Consider the following 27,381-nt stretch of genomic DNA (forward strand, 5'->3'; position numbering starts at 1 on the left):
ATGCATATTTTTTATATGTGGCCTGACCATAAATGATCCCAAAATTCCTCCATGATGCACCATGGCTAATATATTCGAAGATTGATCCAACCAAGCATGATTAAATTTTTTTTTCAAATGGCTTTCTTTTCAAATCATTTTCAAAATCGTAATTTCTGGGCAGGATTTAAGGATTATTTATCCAACTCCCTCTTCTTTTCCGTCGATACCTGGGTAGCCAACCCAACATGACGACCCAGATCATTTCCATGATATCCATCGTCCACTATAATTTCAGGATCGACGTTGATGTCATAAGTTTGTTGGGACGTCGATGGAGAAGAATAGTCGGCAACAGATATATAACAGCTTCTGGAGAATGTGACGCTTGTCCAATGTTAGCATGTAATGATCTTGACATTAAATGAGTAGTTTTATTATAGCTGTTATTTTCATCACTTCCACTGCTACTTTTCCGACATTTTTTTCTTTTTTCGCGTGTTGTCCGTAAAAAATGGATACACAAAATTTCTATTACGGTGTTTAGGCATAGCATGAAAATACGGAAAAAAGAGATCAAAATAAATATAATAACATTACATTCAAATATCATTTACTTCGGACTTATCAGTTAAAGTAATATTGCTATATTCAAAATTTGTTAACTTTGTGGTTTGAATTAAGAAATCAAATAGTCATATTAGGTTTTGTTTTGTGTTGACTTACCTCTTTCGAAGAATTTCCTGATATCAATTTGACAAAGTAATATTTTCAGTATCAAATTGTTGCGCAGTAAACGTAAATTTGTGTCGGCGCAACAAAACTCTAAAACACTATGGCGCATGAAATATTGGCTTGTATTAAGCTCCGAACTGAATTGAATTGTATTCGTTGTCTCGTCGTCCCGTCGAATTGAATTGCCTTGCTCTGCCTCACGATCCCGCTTATATATTGAAATATTCCTGCTCTCGAAATACGTAGAAAATACTGACTCTCGACTCTATTTCCATCCTTGTCTCATACTTGCTCTCACTGCTTTTCCTTTCCAGCTAGAACGTTCTTCGTGGTATTGCTATTCAATAGAATAATGTTGCTCAAACTTTTTTCGTGACGGAACCCATTTAAAAAAATAAATCTTTAACGGAACCCTAGACTCTAAACTAAAAGCAAAAGCAGTTATAAGTGAATTGTTTATTAATAATCATACAAAAAAAGATAGATTCAGTAAGTAGTGAGTTAGTAAGCAAATGATAACACTAAGTTCATTTAATGCGAGGCATGTAATTGTTTTTTATTCCTCATCAACTGGGTAATGTCAGGCTTGATAGAAGAATTTTGAATTCTCATGTCTGGTTCGGCATCCAGTCTATTGCGGTATTTTGTTTTTGTAGCTGTATATGCTGAAAATCCCGTTTCACACAAATACGTTGTTGGGAACGGCAGAAGAACATTCAAAGCTTCTGTGGCAAATTGTGGATATTCATCACGAAACCTGCACCAAAAATCATTTAGTAAAACTGTTTTGAACAATGATTCCATGCTTGTATCCGATGTCATTTCTAGAAATGATTCATTGATCTGATTTGACATATTTTCAGGCTTCTGCATTTAGATGAAAAAGGGTTTTAAATCCATGAGTTTATTTTCAGTTTTGTATCTGTTCTTCAGGAAAGTAAGATTCAAAAGTCCCTTGCAGATAATTGAGATATTGCACCAATCCAACAAATATTTCATTTTGAACTATTTCTGTATGACTAAGACTATGGTGGCTAAGCAACTAACTTAGCAATAAAAAGCTTCCGATTTCTCTCTTACCAAAATAAGTAATCCAAAAATCTAATTTTCTTTTAAAGGCAGTTATTTTGTTGTTCGCATAACATAAAACTGTTGTCTGTTTTCCTTGTAGTGGCAGATTTAATTGGTTAAGTTTTCCAAATATGTCTGCTAAAAATGCTAGTCTAGTCTAGAAAAGTTTCTAATTCTGTTCTTAGTTCAAAAAGCCTTCTCAAAATTTTACCCTTTTATTTGTTATTTTGAAGCCGTGAAACCAGTTCTTGTTTTATGTTTGCTGAGATATCCCCAATTCGGCGCGTACCTGTATCGTTCGAAAGCGGTACTGTAGAAAGATGCTTTACAGATTTTTCGTCGAGCCTACATTTTGTTATGTCTACCACACATGGTTTTATTAGCTTTTCAGCTATAGTGTGCGCTTCTCCTGCTTGGGCACTGCGGTAACTAACCAAATACGATGCCTCCGTGGCCTTTTCATTCACAGTCTGAGTCGCATACGTCATAGTTGTTTGGCTTCTTATTAATTGTTCTTTTTTACGTAGAAAAAATTCTTTACTTTTGTTTTTGAAGTCGGGATGTACAGTTCCTAAATGTCAGGGCATCTTAGCAGGTACCATCGAACTATTAAGAAGGAGTTTCCTGCACAACATACAAAGAGGTGAGCCGTTAGAATCAACAAATCCGAGATTAAGGTATGATTCGTCATACTTTCGTTTTTTTCACCTTCAGTGTGTTATTAGATGTTTTACTACTTGAACTTGAGACCATAAAACTAGAACTTGACGCCTTCATATCACCTTGATCTGACGCATCATTCAAACGAATCACATTTTTTGCAACACCTTTAAGCCAGCACTCCATTCTTCTTTAACACTAATTTGATTTGGTCAATTTTATAACAAATAGTATCTCTTGATGCATGAAATAAAAGATTTTACAACCACTACGAACACCAACAAGACAAGCAAACATAAAATACTGTGCCCAGTGTGAGTAAATTTTGCGGTACGTTGCTTGATTTATAAATTCTCCGCGCCAAACAATCCTCCTTTATATTATACCAGCAACCATCCAATCATCTCGAATTCGTCAGAAACTTCGGAGAGCCAGACGATTTTCTCCGAAGTACGCGTCGACGCACGAGCACGAGAAACAGCGCGACAAACCGAGGTCATTCGATTGCTTATAGTCCGGGGGCGAATGGTGGCGTACGAGTAACGCTGTAACACAATGGTATGTGCTATACTGGGGAATCCCACTCCTCCGCTATGGAGGGCTATTCCACGGATTCTGGGGGGGACAATCTACCATTACGGAACACAGAATCCAAGAAACTAAGTAGCACTAACACCGAACTATGTAGCCAAAGTATTGACGAAGATTAACGTAAACTACTACTAAGACTTGAAGACCTTGAATAACGCAGAAGATCAATAAGAGGAACCGTTAATTCACCTGATGTTGTAAGGAGAGTTTCAAACGCATCGGCGAGTCGTTTTTCTCACAAGTATAATGGATAAGAGCAAACGTACGGATGTATCGCTTACAGAAACATCTCCAAAACCCGAAAGAGAATGCCACAAGATGGAAGCACAACAAAGGATGCAATAAAATATTACAGAATTATTGCAAAACATAAACGAATTAGTAGAGTTCGGACGAGCAAATAAAAATGTCTACAAACAAGTAAAAGGGCTAGCACAGACTATCAATCAAGCGGCCAGTAAAGTGGAAAGGGAACTCTACAAGAACTTTAATAGTTTCCTAATAAAAAAAGGGAGAAGGTAGATGAAGGTACACAAACTTCAGTGTGGACTCAGCAAGGTGAAAGAGATCTACTTGACACAGGAAAACTAACATCTTACGATGTATGGAACACGGAACCTCAAAGGGACTGGAAGGACAGTGTTTATCTGAACACCGAAATAAAAGTAGGTAACCCCCTCAAAACAAAAGAGGCAACGGTTAAAGTCATTTTAGTATGTGCAAACGAATTAGAAATGTGTACGAGCATCGAGGCGCTGTTTAAAGAGCGATATCGAGAAATCATCGACACGGAAGCCAATTTTGAGGTGTACAACCGCACAGCAGTGAAGATCACAAGAAATCACAAATCAAAAGATCATTAGAATAAACCAGGGAACTAGTGAGAAGGAACTTTGGGATCGTTTAATAGAACTGCGACAGGAAACTATAGATGATGATAAAGTGACAATCCATAAAATAGAAGGAATGGAAATTCACAGGTTTAAAAAAATGGTTGAGGCCATTTTTTATGGCCAAAATACATACGTAACCATCTATACAAACAATGAGAAAGACCTGCAGAAAGAAGAAAAAATAAAAGAAAATGACAGAAGGAGATGGCAGAGAGGCACAACTGTCATAATCCTCGAGAAGGGCAACAACCCCTTTGAAGAGATTGCAAAAGAACTGAAAGCCAAATTAAGAGGCACAGTAAAAAGATAATTCAGAAAATGCAAGAGGCAAAAAGTGGCAGTGTTCTCTTGGTGACGGATAAAAACGATCAAGCAGTGAAATTCCTTAAGCAAAAAATAGAAGAAACTATGGAAAACATAAAAACGTAGTATATGCATAAATTGTGGTAAGGACCACTCAAGACCAGTCACCTCTCTAAAGATTGTGTTCTGCAATAAGGGACACAAATTGGGAACAGGCCGATGAACTGCTTTTAAGAGAGCCATTTCGCAAGCCAAGAAGTAGAGAAAATACGACTGTCATAAAGAGAAACCTAATATGTGATAAAACTGTGATATGAACTTTGACCGACTGTAAAAAGACTGTGATATATTCTTTCTAGTACTAGTTCCTAATTAATTTTACATATTTTACTTATTTATTAAATCCAATTAAATATGTTGAAGATGCTCCAAACAAACGCCGACCGCTCCGCTGGTGCCCACGATATGGCAGCGAAAGTTGCAGCAAAAGAATCTACAGATATTTTAGTAGTGAGTGATTCAAATATAAAATTAACAAAAAAGTCACTCTGGAGTGCAGACAGGGCAAGGTGGGTGGCCTGGTTAAACTCTTAAACACAAACATTAATGTCAAGAGGGTTATGAAAGAAGGTTATGAGTGCTGGGACTTCAGAAAATCTATGGGTTTTAGGCATCTCCAAATATTCTGCTGCAACAACATAAAACTTACATTGATACACTGCTAGATATGGTAGAGACTACAGAACGAGAGGCAGTAGTAGCTGGTGATTTCAATACGAAAGCAGAAGAATGGGGTTCGCCGGAAACTGATAGAAAAGAACAATATATCTTGGAGCCCGGGGCAAGACTTGGACTAGCAGTTCATAATGACGGAACCCCCACATTCGTAAGGAGAAACTCGAGATCTCATATAGACTTAACTCTATCTACGCAAGGAATAGCTAAAAAAATTAGAGAGTGGAGGGTTTTGGATCACGAGCCCTTATCACTACATCTACATATAGCTGTTAAAATTCTCGTTAAAAATTATATCAAGCATGACATTCAAAAATAAAACCATAATCAACAGAGAAAGGCTACGCGAGAAGAGGAATGAATTAACCGAGAGAAAAACCAGAAAATCACTACAATCTGACAAATATGGTCAAAAAGATTCTCAACGATTCTACAGATATACATTATGGACCAGACAAAGAACCCATACTGGTGGAGTAAAAAATAGAGACACTAAGAAAGAGCTGCCAAAGAAGTCGCAGGGCAAAACAAAGGTCTCATACAAACAAAATTTGACTTGGCAACAGTCGAACAGCGAAGTGCTGCCCATGAAGAACACATAAACGCAAGAAAAGCGCTCAAGGACGAAATTAGAAAGGAAAAAACAAAAATGTGGAAAGAACTCTGTAATGAACTGGAGAACGACCTGTGAAGACAAGCCTATCACATTGTCAGGAAAAACATAGAATGCGGTACAGAACCAATAAAATTGACAGATGATAGAGTGTCGGAAGTAATAAACGAGTTGATTCCCAGTTATCCAATCTCGAATGCTTCTACGGCGAGATTGGATCACTGTCTGCAAAGAGCGGCTCAGGTACTTACCTTCATACTCACTTTCCTTCCTTCACCCTCGCCTTCTTTCCTCTAAACTTGGGGCGAGACTCTTTTCGTCTTTCTATTTCGACCGCTCTTGGTCAACCCTTGATATTTCCGATCCCGGCGCTATTAGGTTTTCGAGGGCAAAAAAAATTAAAATAAAATAAATTGATAACATGATAATGACTCGGCTATGGACAAGAACTATAAATAAATAATAGCAGGGTAAAACTACAGGAGAAAAGTTTACGGAGCAGCGGCACGGATCCCCAGTTCCGGTCGGTGATGCGGTTGAGCAGGCCGCGTCCGACCGTCAACCAAAAAACTGCTCATTTCCATTGGCAGGGAACCAGGCCTGGGAGCAGTCCTATGCGACTGAGAAAGGAAAGAGAAAGGAATTATTAGAGATGGATTCTTTTCAGCGAGAAACAGTATATCCAGGACACCCCCATTTGCAAAGGGGACCATATCGTCGGAGCTAAAGAAACACCAGACAAGTGAAGAGGAAGACGCAGTATGTAACAACAACAAAAAAAGGAAACGAAACGCTACTCCAGAAGAACAGAATATATTTTGGATCATATCGAGAAACCTTGAAGTACTGAAAACTAGGGTTGACGAACTAATGAAGTTTTTTGACCAGACGCAAAATGTACACAAAAATATTAAAACTTTAGCAAAGCAAATAAGCTTAACAAAACTAAACGGTTGCAGAATATAAAAGTGACAAATACGAAAGACATCAGACAAAAAAGGAACAAAACGTTAAGATCGCAAAATATGAAAAAAGATTAAATAATTATATAATAAATAGTAGCTAAGGAATCTACAGATGCGAAAACACAAACGGGAGAAGAAGACTGTGGGGGCCAGCTAAAACCACCCGTCTTAGCTGCTTTATCCACTTAAAATACTCGGATATAGGGCAAATGATAAACTACGAATTCCTCGTACTCAGAACGTAATTTATTCATACTTGAGTTTCAAATGATAAAGAAAACAAATAAACACTTTTTACACAGTTATCGGGAGTATTTAACAAACATTAAACTTAAAATTTACATGAGTAACCGCATAATTACAGAGGGCCAAAACACGGCGGCCGCGCGACATTACTTAATTGTTACCGAATGGATGACAATAGACGACTAACTTATTGTCCGGGGAGCGGGGAAATAACAAGGCGTAATTATAAATAGATTGACAGATGAGCGCTGTTGCCACTACACTTAAACTCATTATGAAATTAAGGGAAAATAATACTGTCCCGAACAAAGACATTATTACTACGTTAGTTATTATTACTACGTAAAGTAGATAATTTTAAGAAAATAGCAGGCCTTAAAATTGGCCGACACAGTATACACAGCTATAAAAGTAGGTAGCCCTCTTGCAACAGATACTCAAAGTGGTAATCACGGTGCCAGAAGATCCGAAAATTGAGAAGTCCATACAAGATACCTATAGACACAGATACCCAGATCGACATACTTGAAGTTACTAGTAGAATTGCATCCCAAAGAGACCAAAAGCAAAATAAAAAAATAATAAAAATAAATAATTCTACTAAATGTCAACAAACGCTTTATGAACTAGCTAAATGCCCGCGGCGTTGCTCGCGTGAAATTTGAAAATAAAAGAAAAGTTCTACTGAAGAACTTCTTTGTAAACAACTTTTTTTGTTTTGCCTTCTTGTGCCAGAATTGATAAATTTTTTGGTGAACTTGTTCTAGAACAGGCTACATAGAATTATCCATGCGTAAAGCAATCCTGTCTCAAATCAATCTCTGCTGTCTTTGAGTCTGGCCCTGCGACCTGTAATAAACAAAACAAAAAATTCTTCAAAGAAAGAGATAAATTGAAAAATGAATAGTATTAATTTAGCTTATTCATGTTAGATTTTGGATTAAAAATAAAAAGTAGAACAAGATATATGTTATTCTAAGCTCAAAAATAAGGTCTTCAAAGCAAAAAAAGTTATTAACATTCTTTTTCCTAAAACCGCTTAAAAAAAATTTGAAATGGTAACACGGCATTTGTGAAGTTCTATTTTTTCTTTAGTGTATGAGCTGAAAAAAGACGTATTTGAGTGTTTTTGTGGACCATTGCGATAGTAAAAACTTGTGCTGTTTGTCCCGCACTATGGGAAAAAATGCGATTTAAGCCGATCTTTTCACAAGTTCACTCATATAATTTATAGTTTGCTCATATACTATGTCATAACATCAAATCAGGAGCAACCGTGGCCATAAACGTACAATAATAAAAACTTATTAAGAAATCTTTAATAATTATAAATAATTTAATTTCTAATTGAATCTAAGTGATTTTAGTAGTTATCGATAATTTCTGATACGCGCCGTTATTTTGCATAACTACCAACGGTTTTAGTATTTACGCATAATTCCCAATATGTCTAGCTATTATGCATATTAGCGGATTTTGGATATTAGCGGTAACATATATATACAAAAGTATACGATACTTCGAGGGAATGAAGAATGAATCCCAAATGAATATCGACCGGTAGCGTCGATATCTGTAACATCTGGATGAAGCATTAGTTTATTTTCTTTTCGTTTGACACTTGATATTGACAGACAACATTGGCAGCTGTCAGTAACAACAGTGTTAAATGTGAGAAGGCGGCAAACCTCTTGAATACTAACCGTTAATTCTATTGTTTTTCTTTTACGTTGTAGGCAATGGTCAGAAAATAAGTGTGAAATTCCAGAAAAGACCCTTTGACAATTCCAGCATATCGTGTACGCACTCATGGAAGACGGCAAGATAGAAAGTGGCGTGCATAGGGCTGGTAGATGAGATTTTAACTCTCTTCCTGAATAAGGAGGCAGCAATGGCGAAGGGGATCCATGCAAGGAGGACCCATGTATTTATATTGGACTACTACTATTTTACACCGCAATTTAAAATAGCGTAAGTTAAAATATTTCTGATTTAATGTTTGACACTTGCTGAATAAATCGGGTAAGGGAGCAGTCACTTACCTGTCTAAGAAATGTATATCCCTGTTTCTCTTAGGTAATTAAAAATTTAATTATATAGTTTATAACATTTTTGAGAGTATAGGTATTTGCTTTTTGTTGCCCTATTCTAAGTCATATTATTTATTATATCAAATAAACAACTTGTACCATTTATTACTTCTATCATTATAAAACTTATGGAACAATATAATAATGAAATTAGTAAAAGGTTTGGAATAGTATTAACAAACAGATACCAAGTATTAACCCTATGACAAAAACTAATTTTTAATTCACTAGAAGATACTGTATATCTGTCTTTGCCAACTCATTTAGTTAAGAGCTTCGCAATTTAATAATTACCAAAAAACTAGCACATAAAAGATCAAAGGAAGCAGCAGTCAGATGGACTGTATCCTTTAATTTTTTAATATTCTTATATTCTTAAAATGGTGAGATTGCTGTGGTAAGATTACTTAAAAGACTTGTTTTGTAAACAAAGCACTTGCTTACAGTGTCACAGATTTACAGAATACTGTTCTACTATTCTGTAAATCTGTGACAGTGTATGGAAAAGGGCATTTCTTTGACCAGGTCAATCATGTGATACTTATTGTAAACTTGATGCTTTCTTTATCATCCAATATTGGGAGATCACAAGTAAAGATTGGGGGCTCTCTCTGTGGCTTTTGATATTTTGTTCGGTTTGGTCGATATTTGCAGTTAATGTGACATTTTTTTATAGAGATAGGACTGTCTTGGATACCACTTGTCTGGAGAGAGATTTATATTCTTTTTTTTTGCGGGGTGCATGGAGAATGTATTTACTTTGAATAACCAAGAGTTATCAAATTATACAATTAAAATGCAAAAAGACCATATTAAATCTGAGATTTCTTATCTTAGGATTGTGGATTTTAAAATCACACTTTTCAGTCCAGTCATAATAATCAGATTATATCAGTCACATATAGGGTTGTGTTCGATATCTACTTGTAAGATGTCTAATATTTATCTCTGGTTTGACATATTCTGGAATACTGGTCCCTTGTTTTGTCTCCTTCATTTCTGTTTCATTTCTTTTTGAAAATCATTTGTTTAAACAAACTTAGATTAAGTTATAAACTTAATTAATAAATTAGATTTATAATCTAATAATTAAAGAAATTAATTATTAGATTATAAATCTAATAATTAATTTCATAGATTATGTTTAATGAGCTTTGGATAAAAAACAAGTGGTTGTGGCAGTGTCCATTGATCTGAAGAAGGCTTTTGATGTAGCATCAATATTTTGTTGCAAAAGTTGCTTGAGGGATTTGGGGGTGTTTAATAGTCTTCATATGAGCGTCTTTGAAAGAGTATTTCCTATAATGACTTTAGGATTTTCTTTTTAGAAAAAAAAATTTCGTTACCTTTTTCTCACAAGATTTATGTTCAGTTTTCCAACAGGTTTTAAGTAACCATTTTAATGAATTGACATTAATTTAATTTTACCGAGTAATAAATAATGTTAAACCTGAAGAAAGAAATCAAATAATTTAATTTTCTCATAAAGGAAAAACTATTCATTGCAGAATTCAAGAAATTTTACTCTAATAAAATTAAGCTATTATTGGAAATAAATGAAAAATGTTATTATAAAATTTATTGATAATTGTAAAATCTGTCGAAAATCTAAATATAATAGCAAACATTTGAAACCATTGGAAGTTATTTATATAGATACACTTATATTAGGAAATAATAATAATATATTTCTTTATTTAGTACTATCAAGTAACATTATATATGAAAACTTATATAAAATAAAATGATATCACTAAAAAAGGCCTATTTAGTAAAAAAAAAACATCTCCCTGACATTACTACATATAAGTTTACATGCTTAGGTAAACAAAAAACAAAAACCACGACACAGTTAAAATTATATTCAGGTACAATCCGTTAAAAAAAAATTTTATAAAAAAAAAACAGTATAAAATTATTTTTTTTTTTTTATATACATTACACCTCTTACCTAAGTCTAGGTTTCTTAAGTTATAATTAAAACACATTTATAATAGGAGCGTAGAATTATTTTTAACATGGGTTAAATTGTAGGTGTTATTGTGGGCAAACTAGAATCAGCAATAAGCCAAGAAACAAATGTTTTTATTCTTCCGAGAGTTTATTTATTTAATTTTTATGATTCAATGTTATGTTGATAAGTTAAGGATTAGTAGATAAGGAAGATTTATGTATCTATACGTTCAAAACCAGAAACTTAATTTGTTAATACACTGTGTGATCTAAATTTGGGACATACACTCTTTGACAAAAATAAATTTTATGTTTTAGTTTTATCTTTTTGGTAGTAAATTAATTAAATTATAGTAACTTGCATTTAGATCATCAATCATCAACAACCCTCCGCAATATTGAAGATATTGGGTCACAAACACGAAATTGAAAATTGTCAATAATTTCAAAAGGCAAGTCATTTATGAACACCATTAATTAAATAATCTAAATTTGTGATATTTTGCTTGTTATCATTACTTGTTGGACTCTATTGTTGAGATAAGAAGTGAACCATTTTAAGGAATTATTTCTCACCCCATATAACTAATTTCTTTATTAATAAATTTCTATCTAAACAATCATATGCCTTAGAAAGATCTAAAAATATTCCCAATGAAAGCATTTGCCTCTCCAAATTCCTAAAGACTGCACAAGTGAACTGAGATATTGCAGTTTCTGTAGATTTACTCTCAAGATATCCATATTGATTATCAGACAAAATATTGCACTCTTTTAAAAAACTGAGAAGCTGATTGCAAACAATTAACAGTTGAAAAACTTGGAAGTAGGCTGATCAGTCTACAGTGCGTCCCAGAATAAGCGAATTTATACGTAAAAGTGACAAAAAATTTTAGTATTAAAATTTGACAGTTTTGCATCCAGCCCTGCTTAATTAGAAAATAAAATTTTGCATATTTTATTTTTTTTTAAATCAAGCATGGTAAAGTAGTATATCTGGGGAAGATATAAAAAAAAGTTTATAAGAAAAAGTTGTTTAGAATGTAAAATTATGCCCGAATACCGAATTTCAAACCCATAGGTCTACTTTGATTTTTACGTTTAAATTATTATTTATTTAATTATTTATTCTTACTTTTCAATATTAATATTTAAAATAGTGAAAATTATTTTAAAAATTATTGCCCTTGGACTATTCGCTACTTTCGACTATTTAATTTTTTTGGGGCTCGTGGAATGCATGTCGCTTATTATATTGGGTTCTTTTTTGCTGCATTTACGAGTTTTTGTGGAACTTTTTAAAATGTAAACATTCTCAATTAAATGTAGCAGCTACTCTAAAACATTGTCACTGTCAAAGTTATGTAACAAAAAACAGAAAAAGACGATGACAACGGTGCTGCTAGAATCCTGGCTTTGGAGTCAATTACTGAGGTCGACGGTGCTGAACATAAGTAAATCTGAATTACAAAGCATTTATAATGCCAACAATATTAAAGCATTTAAACCAAGGTACTTCCAATGAAAATTCCAAACTTTGTAATCCATGGCAAAAGGCAATATTTTCAAAAAGTCAACGCATGGCGCGCCATATCTTACCATTTAGATATTATTGGACCATAGTTTATTGAAGGATCTCTTAATCAACGTATCTTCAAATTTTGGAAAGATTTTTTGAAGAATACTTAGAACCTTTACCAGTTGATGAAAGAATAAATCTTTATTTTCAACACGATGGTTGTCCAGCGCACTCCACTATTTGAGTAGCAAAATGGTTGAATAGAACTTTTCCAAATCAATGGATTGGAAGACGCGGCCCAATTGGGTGGCCGCCAAGGTCACCTGATTAAACCATTTTTGATTCCTATTTTATGGGGCCGGCTCAGACAAATTGTTTATTCAGAGCCATTAGCAAATGACAGGGAATTACTAAAACAAAGAATTAGAGACCCTTGTAATTAAATTTCCATTGAACATTAATATATGAAATTCTTTTAAAATGTTTAGGAAAAATATAAAGAAACATATTTCCAAATATTTAAATTATCTGTTTTATTGCTTTTTTTAGTGCAGTTACAGCAAGTGGGTCTTTGACAAGCAGATGTATATATCGGGTGGTGCGTCGCCGAGCGGAACATAGGAAAACCCATGTAAATTTTAAGGGGGTCAATTATTGGCTTCCCTGTACATTTTATACATAAAATGTAAGATAACTTTTTGAAGAGACCAATCTGGCAAAGCCTTGTGCAAAGTTTAAAAAAATTTTAATAAGCGAATCTTAATTAATTGCTAAATTTGCAAATTTTTGGTTCAGGTAAAACCAGTAAAATGAATATTGTCACTGACGTGAGGAAAAGTGACAATAAATTAGTGACAGTCGATATTTGAAAATAAGTATGAATTATTCAATCGACGAAAAAATAGCCATAATTAAGTTAATAAATAATTACTTAATAAATAATAGTCATAATTAAGTCTTACTTGAATGTATGGTTGTGAGATTGATAAAACAAAAAAAATTACATTTCTTGTATTCGGCTGTATGTCAGATTTGACAAAGCTTTATAACAAATTGTTTGCTGGTGGCTGGTGTCTGGTTTCACCTGAACCGAAAATTTGGTAATTTTGCAATTACATTTAATTGAATAATTCAAGATTCGCTTATTAAAATTTTTTGAAACTTTGCACGAGGGTTTGCCAGATTGGTCTCTTCAAAAAGTTATCTTACATTTTTTAATTTTTTAATTAAAGTAAAACATTTTGAAAACAGTGCCTTAAATCATAATTTTGCAAAAGTAACTTTTCGTTTCAAATTAAATGGAGAATCTAACAGTTGACTTCTTGAAAACATCTTGTCGGACTTGCATTGTCTTATTTATTTATTGTAACACGACGTTTCGGTTGGTAAGTATCTCCAACCGTTATCAAGTGTAAACTGAAAGCAAACTACTATTCTATAGGCTTATATACTAGATGTGTGCAGCGATATGGAAGGGGAGGGAAGGGAGGGAAAGTCATCCGTGAAAAAGCGTTGGAGGGGGGAAGGACACGCGTCTCTCTAGATCCTACACTGTCCTGAGAGTAGAGGCTTCCAGATGTTGGGTATATCGACGCTTGGCTGGCTGAAGATCCTCTGATTCCGTGAGATGAAAGCTGCCTCTACGAACTTCCTCTTCCGCCAGTGCTGTTCCTTGTGCAGAATCTTGGCTTCTGACCAATGGATATTGTGTCCATTATGCCACGCGTGCTCTGCTATCCCGGATTTGGAAACCTCTCCTCTTTGGGTCCAGCTGCGATGTTCCTTCGCTCTGATTTCTAGGGGGCGCTTCGTTTCACCTATGTATGAGTCACCGCACTCACATGGGATCCGGTAGACGCAATTTTTGGTATCCACCATGCCATCTGGTTTGGTCTTTGAAACCACGCTTCTGATAGTGGTGCTAGATCTAAAGGCAGTTCTAATATTGTACTTGCTGGCAATGCGTCGGATTTGTTCCGATGTACCCCTAATGTAAGGTATGGGTAGAAGTCTGGTTGTCGTGGTGGCCTCGTCTCTGATTTGATTTGGACGCGTCCTTCAAGTCCGACAAGATGTTTTCACTGTACCATTGTCTACCACCTTCAAAAACAGTTGACTTCTTATAAACAAATATTTTATCAGCTCGCAGATTTGAGACAAAAAAGGACCAAGTCCCTCCGTGTGCTACGCCACTGGCAATTTTTTTAAAAATTGACTTCATCAGTAATTGACAATTCACTACAATAACCTGCATGCGAAATTTAGTTAAAATTAAGCTGGTAGTTTAAAAGTTATGATAAATAAACGAAAGAATGTTTATTTAATATCTTTGTTATTAAACATTTCTGAGAAAAATTTTATAATGAAAGTCTATTTCTTTTTCAATTCTCTATCGCATATTAAAATTAATAACGTTTGAACTGGACCACCCTGTATATATATACTCAGGGCAAAAAAACGTCTTTTTGAATCAAGTTAAAGTTAAATTACATTCTAAATTATGGTTTTGACGTTTCAACTTATTATTAGTTTACAAACAAATTTTGTTTGCAAAACCTACTTTATACGCTACCTAATTTACCTAATATAAGTTCATTCAAATAGTAGGGTCGTTTTGAGACACTAGAGCAATATTTTAAAAATTGTATTTAATAATTTCTTTTAAAAGAATACATAAAATTTAAATATCGTTACGGTGCATGATGTGATCAATGGTTTCCGATTATTATTTCAAAACTGCTCAAAAAACAATTAAGATTTACTATGGTAAAGTCAACACTATTTATCAGATATACAGGGTGTTTTGGGAGGAAACGGAAATATTTTAGGAACATTTAGGAACATAGTTTTAATCCGATTCTGAACCAGTTTTTTTGTAAGATTTTTTGTTTTAAAAGCAACACAAACAAATACTAGTAAAAAACAAAATTCCACTAATTTAAAATGTTTTCGCAAACACCGTCACTAAGTTCAAGGCAACCTGCAGTACGTTTGTTAAGCGCTCGTGTTGTACGTTTAATTGATTGGAGATTGTTTTTAATAATATTTGAAGCATTTCAAATTGCCTTGTGGAGTCCTACGATTTCTACTGGTGTTTCATACACTAGTGCTTTCATCCACTCTCGAGGCAATAATCCAGTGGATTTAAGTCTGGTGACCTCAGTGGCCAAACTTGAGGTCCTTCTCTGTCAATCCAACGATCAGGAAAACGATTATCTAAGAAATTACGAACTCGGCGACTAAAATGAGGCGAGGCTCCATCGTGTTGAAAATACATTCGGTGTCGAACAATTGGCGCAACATGATCCAACATGTGTATTAAATGGTCTTCCAAAAAGCGTAAATATCCTCCAGTATTAGACGCTCATCTAATACTGTTTATTGTGTCGGTTATTAACTCCGTTGCGGGTAAAATGAGCTTCATCGCTAAATAAAAAGTATTTATGTAGGCCTTAATTTTGTTGGATCCATTCGCAAAATTGAACCCTTAAGCCATAATCACCCTCTTAAAGATGTTGAACCGTTTGAATATGGAAAGGCCAAAGAGTCTTCCAAGTCAAGGAGACGTCGAAGGTCAAAACAAATGACGAACAAAAAAAAAACAAGAATTAAACCCCTTTTTCCTATCCTAATACATTGCTTCTTATGGAACCTGATCTTTCTCTTTAGATTGTGGCACTCGTATGAATCGTGGAAAAATTTGTCATTAAGCTTTTTTACTACTTTTTAAGTCGTCTTTAAGCAGAAAAAAGAAATTTTGAATTCGGAGCTTATTTTGAAAAAATGCTCATTTTGACCCTGATTTTGTTCGAAAATCGAAAAATGCAAAGAAATAGGTTTTCCGTTCTTTTTAGAGTCAAATCGGTAATAATCTTTTTTAAAGGTACTCTGAAGTAGTACAGGATAGAAAATAAAAAATTAAAATGTTTCCATAGGGCTCATGATAATTCGATATTCTGTGGCGTTAACTTTACAGTGCTACTATTTTGCCAAGAGTCTGCAGACAGTAGCTCAGAATTATTGGAGGCTTGGGATTGTTGGAAGGTTCACTTATGACTGGCTATTAAAGAATCTAAACTTGATTATAACTAATAAATAAGAGGGCGCCACTTAGTCTTTTTTTTTATAAATGAGAGAAAACTAAGAAAAAGACTTGGTATATAGGTTTCAATAACAATTAAATGACCCTGGATAAAGTAGATTTAAAGAGGCAAAAAAAATATCTTAACAATACAACCAAATTATATTTACATCAAAGATATGTACACACCTCCTGTTCTAATCTGTTAAATGTTAATAATTTATTATGACTTAAAATATGAATAATGTTGATATGATTAAAATAAATTTGAAAAAAGTAACAATTAAATTATGATTTCGCTACTAGGTAGATTTCAGCACTTGAAAAATAAATTGCAATTATTACAATTTTTAGTATATATTTGTATTACGCAGGGGAACGTTCATGAACCTTTTTACCTAAGGCATATCAGCCTTAACCGAGTTATATCTACTTAACTACCAAAAACGGTACTGAAAAATACTGAACAAAAAATAACTAATATTATAGATAAGAAATTGACGTATTAAATTATGATATTGATTAAATATTTATAGCAATAAATTGAAATTAAAGGTATATTAATAAAAATTTAAATAAGTGAGACAAATCTATGGTTAATAATATTTAAATAAATGGAATAAACTAGAAATGAATAAGAAATAAACGGCTAATACTAGCTCTAACTCTGGCTCCAGCTCCACCGCTTTCAGCAATTTCTCGGGAAATCAAAAGCCTGCAGCCATCAACAATTGAAGAAGAATAAAGAGGAAAACGGAAAAGTAAAACCCTTGCTAAGTTTCATTATCTATCCATTAAAATCTTGGGCATCCTGCACCAGAATTATGAAATAAACAGTTCCCTAAAGGAACAAGATTAAGGACTATAAATTACAAACCATATTGACCACTTCCTGCGCCACTTCCTGCTACACAAACTTCGGAAATAAAAAACTGGCCTTTTACGTGTGCTTCTACCTGCGACACGGGAACACAAGTTCTCGAAAAATGGATGCAGTACCGACGATGCAGTACCGATGAGCTGTCAATATCAGCCAATCAGAGAAAACATTAATTAAGACCAACCAGAAGAGTGACGGACCGTCAACAGAAAGCATGAATAATTAAATCAGGAGAGTGATGCGTTACAGTAGTAATGTGTCATTGACAGTGTGAATTTAAAGAAATATGAATAAAAGAAGTTGACTAAAATTATTAATATAATTATTGAAATTAATGAAATTTCAATGGAGCGTTACTGAAAATAGGAGTATAAAAATAAAACGCTACAATTTATGTTTTATAGTTTTTTTCAATTTTCTCCGATTCTATGATAGCTAGAACCGATTCGTTTTGACATACAGATACCTCCGAATATTCCTGAGAACTTCTTTTTGAAACAAAAAGTTATCAGACTTACAGTTAATTTAGGAAAAAATTAAAATAATTTTTTCGAAATTTTTCGTGGCTTTCGATTTTCGACCAAAAAAATAAAGATTTTTTTATTGGGTTTTTTTACTAGAAATTGTTAGTTTAAGGCTTACTTTAAAATTTGCCAATTTTAGAAAAAAAATGGTACGGTGGGAAAAAACCAGTTTTCTTTTGTTTTTCCCACATTTTTACTAATATCTCGGCTTCTATAGCTTCGATTCAATTCGTTTATGGTTTCTTTTATTCCTTATTCTCCTCCTGTCATTTCTTCTGATATTTCAATATTTATGTTTAATAGTTTTTTCCAATTTTCTCCGATTCTATAATAGCTAGAACCGATTCGTTTTGACAGACGGATATCTCTTAAAAATCTCAAGAACTTTTATAACATACAAAAAGTTGTCAGAGTTATAGTTTATTTATAAAAAAATAAAAAACATTTTTTCAAAATTTTTTGTGGGTGTATTAATAATGTGACTGTAGGTCATGTGCCTAATGGTTCAGGTGTAACAGTTCGTAGATCTTATCTTAACACACCATGGTTCACTAAACAATCCACCAGTATTCGGCGATTGACACTTATCACTAAAAATTCGCAGATTCTAAATGCACAACCGTCACAAGCCATCGTTTTTGTTTTGAAAAGCACTCAGCAATTATATATTTCCAGATACTTTTTTACTGTTTTGACTTTCTTTTAAGGTCATAATAGTCGGCTCCACTCTATTTATATACCTACACAGAGAAAATAATCTTGAAAGTTCCAGAAGAGATATGGCAACCGCGCCTTTTACCGAAGTATTTAGAATCATTTAACTATGTTATCTAAGACATACGTAATTACACCTTTATAACAAGTACTTTGGTCCGTGGGGACCAGTAGAAATTTTTGTCAGTACTACAAAAAAAAATCTCCACAATTATCCCGTGAAGTGCCCTAAACACGCAGTGGGGAAGAGACCTGCCGTATCCTCATAAGGCTCTGAGTTCAAACCTTAGCCTCGGCATGGTGCTCTACCGACCTTTTTCTTTTTTTAGTACTTCGAAAAAATTAATATCTATAGTAAATATATAGATGTTAATTTACGCTCTGCTCTCAAGTAACTCGTATAAATATAACCAATATTTAATACCTTCTTATTTTATAATAATACGCTAGTGGCATCTAGGGTAAATATGCTAAAACAGAGTCCTCAATTAATACACTGTTGTATTGGCGAACGTTATGGCGTATTCACCATAGTATGCAGATAATCGCTGTTTCCAAAGCAATTTCATTTACGTTTTTAAATTATGCTCCAAATTCAAAATTTATTTTTTTACTTTAAAGGCCATTCAAAATTTAGTAGAAAAGTTTAATACGTAAATTTTCCACGATTTATACGTGCCATAAGATAAAGGAAAAAGAGGGTCCCATTTATTAGGGTATTGGGATAAGACCACCGGGTTTTATGTCGATTTTTTTAATTTTTCAATTTTATTTTTTAAAGCCAATAGTAATAAGATATAAAAAAAAATTGACAGGAGGAGAATAAGGAATAAAAGAAACCAAAAACGAAATGAATCGAAACTATAGAATCCGAGATATAAGTAAAAATGTGGGAAAAACAAAGGAAAACTGTTTTTTTTTCCCACCGTACCATTTTTTTTTTCCTAAAATGACTATTGGTAAAATTTGAAGTATGCCCCAACCTAACAATTTCCAGTAAAAAAACTCAATAAAAAAATAATTTTTTTTTGCTTGAAAATCGAAAGGGGTACTTACGAAAAATTTCGAGAAAATTATTTTTATTTTTTTCTAAATTAACTGTAAGTCTGATAACTTTTTGTTTTAAACAAAAGTTCTCAGGAATATTACGAGGTATACGTATGTCAAAACGAATCGGTTCTAGCTATCATAGAATCGGAGAAAATTGAAAAAAAAAACTATAAAACATAAATATCGAATTATCATGAGCCCTATGGAAAAAAATTATTTTTTTATTTTTCTATCCTGTACTACTTTAGAGTACCTTTAAAAAAGATTATTACCGATTTGACTCTAAAATTAGCGGAAAGCCTATTTCTTTGCATTTTTCGATTTTCGAACAAAATCCGGGTCAAAATGAGTGTTTGAGTCCAATAAGCCGAAATAAAAGATTGGTGTAGTTTTTCATAATTGTAGCTTTATTAAAGCTATTAACCAAATAATATTACTACTAACTACGTAAAATAAAGTGGACTATATTATATTTAGAGCGATAAACGCTCTCCCTAATGCGTATTGTTGACTAAAAAGAGAAGACGCGCGCAGTCAATAAAACGAATGGGTAGTGTCGCGGTCTTGTGTAATTTCTCGGTATTAAGGTGGTGGGGAAGTCACGTAGACGGCGCGATGCATTCGGCGTAATCCATCAGGACCGGCGTTAAACAAATATGTTTCCCAACTCTAACAATGAGCATTTTTTCAAAATATGCTCCGAATTCAAAATTTTTTTTTTTGCTTAAAGGCAACTTAAAAAGTAGTAAAAAAGCTTTACGACAAATTTATCCACGTTTCATACGAGTATCACAATCTAAAGAGAAAGATCAGGTCCCATAAGAAGCAATGTATTAGGATAGGAAAAATTTTTAGGGAAATTTTAGGAAAAAGAAAATTTTAAGGGAAAAAAACGAATAAAAAAATTTATAAACTTATTGAATTGAAGCTATAAAAGCCGTGATATCAGTAATATAGTAAAAAAATACAAAAAATACACTATATTAATATAAATTTATTACCAATTTAGCAACTCCCACTAAAAGAACCCTAACTAAAATAAAACTATTATTAATGTTATTTTTTTTCAGTTATTTATACCTTGTCTTAACCTTTATGCTGCTATTACTATTATTATAAATATTATCTTTCTTGTAAATGTCCTTAAACCTTAAAACACCCTGTATAATACGATTACTATAATTATAAATAATATTTTCCTTATTTATGCCCTCAACCTTAAGAACTCCCCGTATAATTCTATTTGTATACTATTATTATCCGCATAAATATCCCGTAATATCAATACCCTCTGTATATTTCAACTATATATTTATTAATATTTGTATTCATTTTATTTATCCTAGTAATTTATCAAAAATCCCTTCAAAATTGTCCCCATAATATTAATACCTCATTAATAAAATAACTCTGATGTCACGAGACGAACACGACACGTTTATAATTGTTGCCAGACATCTCCCATCTTTCTCTAAAACCGCTTTCCTACTCTAATTTGAAACGCAAATGGGCCCGTAAAAAATGTAAATAAGATGAGACGTCAGATGCGCGGCGAATTTTCCCGCCGCAATAAAAACCATTCGATAAAAGATATGCACATATTCGGAAAATTTTAAGTTTCCTGATATCGTCACTACCAATTTCTGATCATTTCCACCCATTTTAAGCCGCTAATTCTCGAATTGAAAAAGTCGGATCCGCCCGAACGTACAATTTGCCGCCATGACACCGAAAACCCCGCGGTTGCGTCATCTGGCCATGTGCGACTCGATAGTGACGTCGTCCGTATGCTTTTACATTGGGTGCTGGACCGCCAATGAGCTGGCTCCCTATGTCTCCTGGGGTATGACTGGTTGGACCGGCTTATTTTTTGGGGTTTTTCTTAAATAACAGCGCGTTGTGGAAAAACGGTAACATTTGAAGAAAAACGGTTTTTAGTGGATTATAGCCAGATAGTGTTCGGTGATTTGAAAAAAATGGTTTTCATAGGTATCATAGGTATATGCCGGTATTAAGCGTCAAAGTTAAAAAAAGGTGTAGAGCAAAAACTAAGCTACGTAGAAGGTTGTAGACTATGTCGAAAAATAGGATTTAAGAAGTTCTTAAAACGCTGAAAGTTTGAAATCTCTAGGTGCCGCCAATAAAGAGTAAGTAAAAGTAGAAAAAACGGTCAAAAAAAGGCTCAAAAAGGGGTTTATATTTGTTAACACAGCTCCTCCTGTATAATACATAGCGCCGGAAAAAAATTTTTAGAAGTAGAAACAAATTTATTTCTCGAAAAATTCACTATATTTTTTTTCGAAAAAAAAAATTTAAGTTTGAGCTCGTTTATCTCGGAAGAAGTTTCTTTTTGAAAAAAATAGTTTTAACAAAAACGAAAGCTGCATTTACGTAGAAAAGGGCTGTTTTGTTCGCATTATCGGGAACGTTACCGTTTAGGCCCCACAACCGTTTAAGTCCGCGAGGTACCGCGCAAAAAGTTCAAAATTCATTCACAGAAAAATCCGACTTCTAAAGGCTTTATCTTAAAAAGCGCCGTTTCAGAGCTGCTTTATAAAAAGGCCTTTAACGTCAATGAGTCTTAGAAAATTCGGCTTGGTCAGTTTTCCAGAACGACTTAATCAACATTTTTTCGTCAAAATCCGTTTTTTGCCACGTCACTTCGGGTGGATGTGGCGAAAAACATTTTTTAACCATTATATACGCTCATCCTTCGTACATAAAACGGTAAAAATACGAAAAAAAAAATTCGCGATAGAACCAAAGTTATTAGCGTTTATGTAACGTAGGGCCGGAAATCGCTCGATTTGTCACGAGCACATAATAAATCAATTATATTCTTATATTCTCCGCAAACGCAGGTATCATTTTCGGCTTGTGAAAGTTCATTCAACATTCTGTCGCTTATTTATTATTAATGGGATAAACTAATAAAAGGTTACTACTGGATTTTGTGTTTTAATTTTTCAACCCTTATAGGTTTAATACTTGGCTACTGGATTGAGGAAATATAAGTGAGGTGATAATCAATAGGGAGGATATACATATAAATGGTATTGACGATAATTTTCTACACCGACATCTAGGAACCAATTAGATGTAACAGAAAATCAAATGCTTCGGTTTCAGGATTTTCCCATTTAAATTTTTATTGTGTTTTAATTTTGTACTTTGTCACTATCTTTGGGACGAATTTATGGAGCGTGAAAAATTTTAAAAAGTATCTATTCCGAAAGGTTAAAGAATTATTGTTTGTCTCTTACGCTTTCCTATCTAAAATGCACGCTCTTGAAAATTTAAACCAACTTGAAATCGTAAGCCTAATTTCACCAAAGGTCATCACTGCTGTATTATGTTTATTAGTTTATACAATGCCAAAACACCAGCTTTCAAAGTGCAAGATCCTGAATTGAGTAAGGCATCTTTGCAGAAGCACTTTGTAAGGTGTGTTATTAGGTATTATAATAGGTGATGACTTTCTTTTTGGTTAATGTCGAAGCGAAAAACTACATTAAAAACGTTCGGAAATTGAATAACAATTGTCAATCATTTGATATTATTTTGTACTTTTCCAGATAGTATGAAATAACCATGAACACCAGCCTTTAAAGTGTAGAGCCTAAATTGAGTAGGGTATATGTCAAGTAACACTTTGTAGGACGTGTTGTAGTATATTTTTTCAGATTCATTTATCTCACAGTCCTGTGATGTTTTCTGATAAAAGAAATAAGGTAATTTGATGTTGTAATTGACCTTACCAGGATGAAATATTAATATAAATTGTCGATTCCGTTTGGATATAAACTGCAATTTGTGATATTAAATAAAACAATATCTGGTAGAGTGAACGAAAAACCACTCTAATGGGAATTAGATATAGAGATTGAAGATCTCATCTGCAGGATAATTCTACAGAACCATTTACTTACTATGACCTGCCGGTCCCATCACTAACCCTAAGAGGTCCAGTACGAAAAATCAAATTCGTACAGCCACTTCTCTTAAATGTTGAGCTGAATCTAGACTTGAAGTGTATTAAGTATATAAGTTACAGTTAGGAAATTCAATCCCGCACCAAAACTTCAATCCCGCAAACCTGCGTGATAAAAATCATTGTTTCCATTCAATCATTGATCCGCAAGAATGCGGGATTGATATATATATATATATATATATATATATATATATATATATATATATATATATATATATATATATATATATATATATATATATATATACATATATATATATATATATATATATATAACTTTTTGTAATAAACCTATTAAACATGCTAATTGCTAAGAAAAGGTCATATGTCTTATGCAATTATAAACAAACTATGGTAGATGCAAAAAAGTGTTTATTTCATATTCAAAATACATTAGTTAGTGGTTCAAGTACTTAGTTTAAAGGTCACTTGTCACATTGATTTTGGAAGTATTTTCGGAGAAAAGATAACATATCCAAGGTATCATCTTTTAAGTTTGATCTTAGTTTATTGCAATATTGCAAATATATCCTGCAGCTGAAAACGCACGCTCAGCTTTTACACTTGTCGGCGGAATAGACTTCACACAGTTGTAAACAGCTTCCAAGTATATATCCCTATTCCCTCCGCATTCAAACGGGGTCATTTCATGTTTTAGTAACTGGTCAAGTGTTACTCGTGCTCGTACAGTCATAGGAGAAGCCTTTGATTCTGATACCCAGGCAGTACGAAGACTACAATTCAATTCCTCTTCTAAATTTAATGCCGATAGTTCATGTCTTGTTGTTAGATTATATAAAGGTATATTATCCTCTTCATCCTCCTCAACAACCTCAACATAAGTGGTCTGGGCTTCGGTTTGGCCTTCTAAAGACTTCTCTATTTGTAGCCTCTCAATCAAACTCTTTATTTCTGTTCGTAGTCTTGATTTGCTATGAAGTAAAAATGTATCTTCTTGACCGTTGGTAGATGCTGACTGTTGTTCCAGAAATTCCAGATATTTGCCTGAATTTTCCAAATACAGTAACATACTTGTCAGTGATGAACGGCGCTGTATGATGACTTTCCAATTTGCTGATCATGAATCGCAGTGTAGTTTTAGCAGTAACTAGTGTTGCATCTTCGCGGCACAAAACGCTTACAGCCAGCTTAACTGGTTCTTATGCACGTTCAATATATGTCAACGTATTACATTCATCTTCAGTAAATGAATATGAAGATGATGTAATTTTAAGATCAATGAGAGCTTTGAATAAACACTCTCTGACGAGGTTGAACCTTGAAATCATTGCTGCAAGGCTGCTCCAACGTGTTTTACAATCTTTGACCATTTGCAATTCTCTGCCAAATTTTCCTTTAATATAATTTTGCAATAAGTCATTTCTCATGGGAGATTTTGAACTAAAATATTTTACAATTTGTCGTACTTTCTGAATTAGCGTCCTGAAACAAATATATTATTTAAGTTTATTTTAAGTTGAGAAATAGTTTTTTTACCTGTTACTTGGTAGTAAATCTACCTCTGGAAATTCTTGATCTACGGAAAGGAAGTAGCGATAGTGTTCTTCATCCTCGCTGTCACTGTTGTCAGGCTTGCTACTACAAGTTAAATCTGATCCACTCGTTTTTTTGTAAAGTACGTCGCAAACAGCTAGCTGCAGTCCATGAGCATAGCACCGTTGATGTACTGATAATAATCTGCCCACTTTCTTCATGACTGCAGCACCATCTGTCGTTGCTGCGACAATATCTCGTTCAAGGTGGATGCCGAACTCCTTCAGTTTTTTTCAATTTCTCTTACATATGATTCAGCAGGAAAGCTACCGAGGATTCTCACTAGTCCTAAGTTCCAAAGACTAACGGATCCAGCGGTATAAGCATGCAGATTGAGATTTAAATAGCGCCGATTTCTTAAGGATGACCACTCATCAAATGTTATTGTGAATCACTGTTTGGACTTTTTTAGAGCCTCGAGTTCTTCCATAGTTTTCTTTTTAATTGATTCTCCGTAGGCCATTACCATACCTTGCACCGTACCGGCAGAAGAAGGCAATTTGTGGCCCTCTGATTCAAATAGTTGGCGCATATCGATCGATGTGATAAACATTGCATACTTTGTATACCATTTTTAGCTACCATTCGGGACACTCTTTCTTCCATCGACATTTTTTTCTGAGATTGAAAATATTCCGTGATTTTTATTTTCTTAGGTAGCATAGAAGAACTAATTTCATCTGAGCCTAAGCGCTTAGAAATAAGCGTAGAACTAGTAAACGAACTCTTCGAGCACTGGCAGTACTGGCACTATCAATGTCAATAACATCACTCTCGCTGGTATTCTTGGATTTTAAATTCATATTATGCTTCGTTTGTAAGTGGGTGTGAAGACCTTTGGTAGAACGAGCAGAGATTTTAATAATGCTTGGGCATAACTTACATTTAGCTGTAAAACCATCTTCAGATTTTAAGAAATGTTTCCAAACTAAACTTGAGCCTTTATTCTCTTTATAAACCACACTGACACTCATTTTAGCGATTACATTCGATGTAATACGTAATTTATTTAACTGAAGAAATCGTTTCCAGTCACTAGTTGAACTCTTTCCACTTAGCACATACGCACACACTTAAATCGGAAAGTAAAATAACCTGTTTGTTTTGTTTGACTTATTTCCAATAGCCCAGCTGGAAATCCCGGGCGACGAAGCGTCGGCACTCGGGGATTCTCCTTGGATTTAAATCCGTGCAGTAATGCAATTATATAACAGATGTCCGACTAGATAAGTCCGTAATTATTTGGATAGAGTTAGCGTACAAGGAACCAAGCGCCAAATTATAAATTGCAGAAATTTAGGTAAAATAGTTTGTCAGACACACATTTTTTGTAAATAATTTTGCTGATGTTTTCATAAAAGTACAGCTTATGGGAGCTTCCAGAGAGGCAATTATAACTAAAATACATGCAAATTTTTAAGTAAATATTTATTTTTTAGCACTTTTAGGGTTGGTTCACATATACTATTATATTATTGCAGCAAAGAAGAAGGAACCAGACGCCTGGTTCCTTCGTAAAAATCTCTATTTCACCAGAATGCATTTTTAAATCTTGTAATAAATACATGATTTACACACTTGGATCTTTTTTATTTACTCTAAATAGAATGATATTAAATTTTTTGCAACTTTGATTTTTATTGTAAGTGGAAAATAGGGTGGTTCCTTTTAAAAAATTAAAAAAAAAGCAAAAAATTGATTTCGTTTTGTAGTTCTCTGGCGCAAACTTACGAAACAAAGAGAAAAACTGCTTGTTATTTGCAAACATATTTAATTACAAAGATATTTTAAATTTTATAAGAACAAAATTAATTAAACTTTAAACATTTATTTGGCATTTTCTTTGGACGAATAAAAAAAAAACATACAAAAAATATCTTTTCAGATTAGTGCAAACAGTAAACATATTAACTTGTAGTGATTTCGGTCTTCTTGGTAGTCGAGATCCAAATCTCCGTTGTACCCATCAATATCATCTACAATTTCTTCACCAGCTATAAGGTGTAAATAAAATCCTTGATCTGCCTCAGGAATTAAATGCATAACCGATCTGATGTCATTAAGTTTGGGGGTTGATATCGGTTTCCATTGGGATAAAGTACTGGCAAATTAATTGTGTTAAAAACGTCTGTCTGTCTGCCCTTTTGTTTTGGTTTTATATCAACCTCAACATATAAATCTTGGTCATGACTGGATTTAAAAAATAAGCTGTATGGGGAGTTTTTCTTTAT

At 33.6% G+C, this 27,381-nt stretch overlaps 1 long non-coding RNA gene across 2 annotated transcripts; it reads left to right on the forward strand.

Annotated features, from left to right (window-relative positions):
* The first annotated feature begins 8,399 nt into the window (after nt 1–8,399).
* LOC126749126 (uncharacterized) lies at nt 8,400–22,551 on the forward strand. Of its 2 annotated transcripts, XR_007664901.1 has the most exons (3): nt 8,400–8,462; nt 8,528–8,762; nt 10,916–22,551. It is a non-coding gene; the product is annotated as an uncharacterized LOC126749126 (long non-coding RNA). The 2 variants fall into 2 exon arrangements; XR_007664900.1 differs by lacking the exon at nt 8,400–8,462 and having other exon boundaries at nt 8,469–8,762.
* Nucleotides 22,552–27,381: the final 4,830 nt, after the last annotated feature.

The sequence above is a fragment of the Anthonomus grandis genome, chromosome 22, assembly GCF_022605725.1.
Source record: "Anthonomus grandis grandis chromosome 22, icAntGran1.3, whole genome shotgun sequence".
Lineage (NCBI taxonomy): Eukaryota > Metazoa > Arthropoda > Insecta > Coleoptera > Curculionidae > Anthonomus > Anthonomus grandis.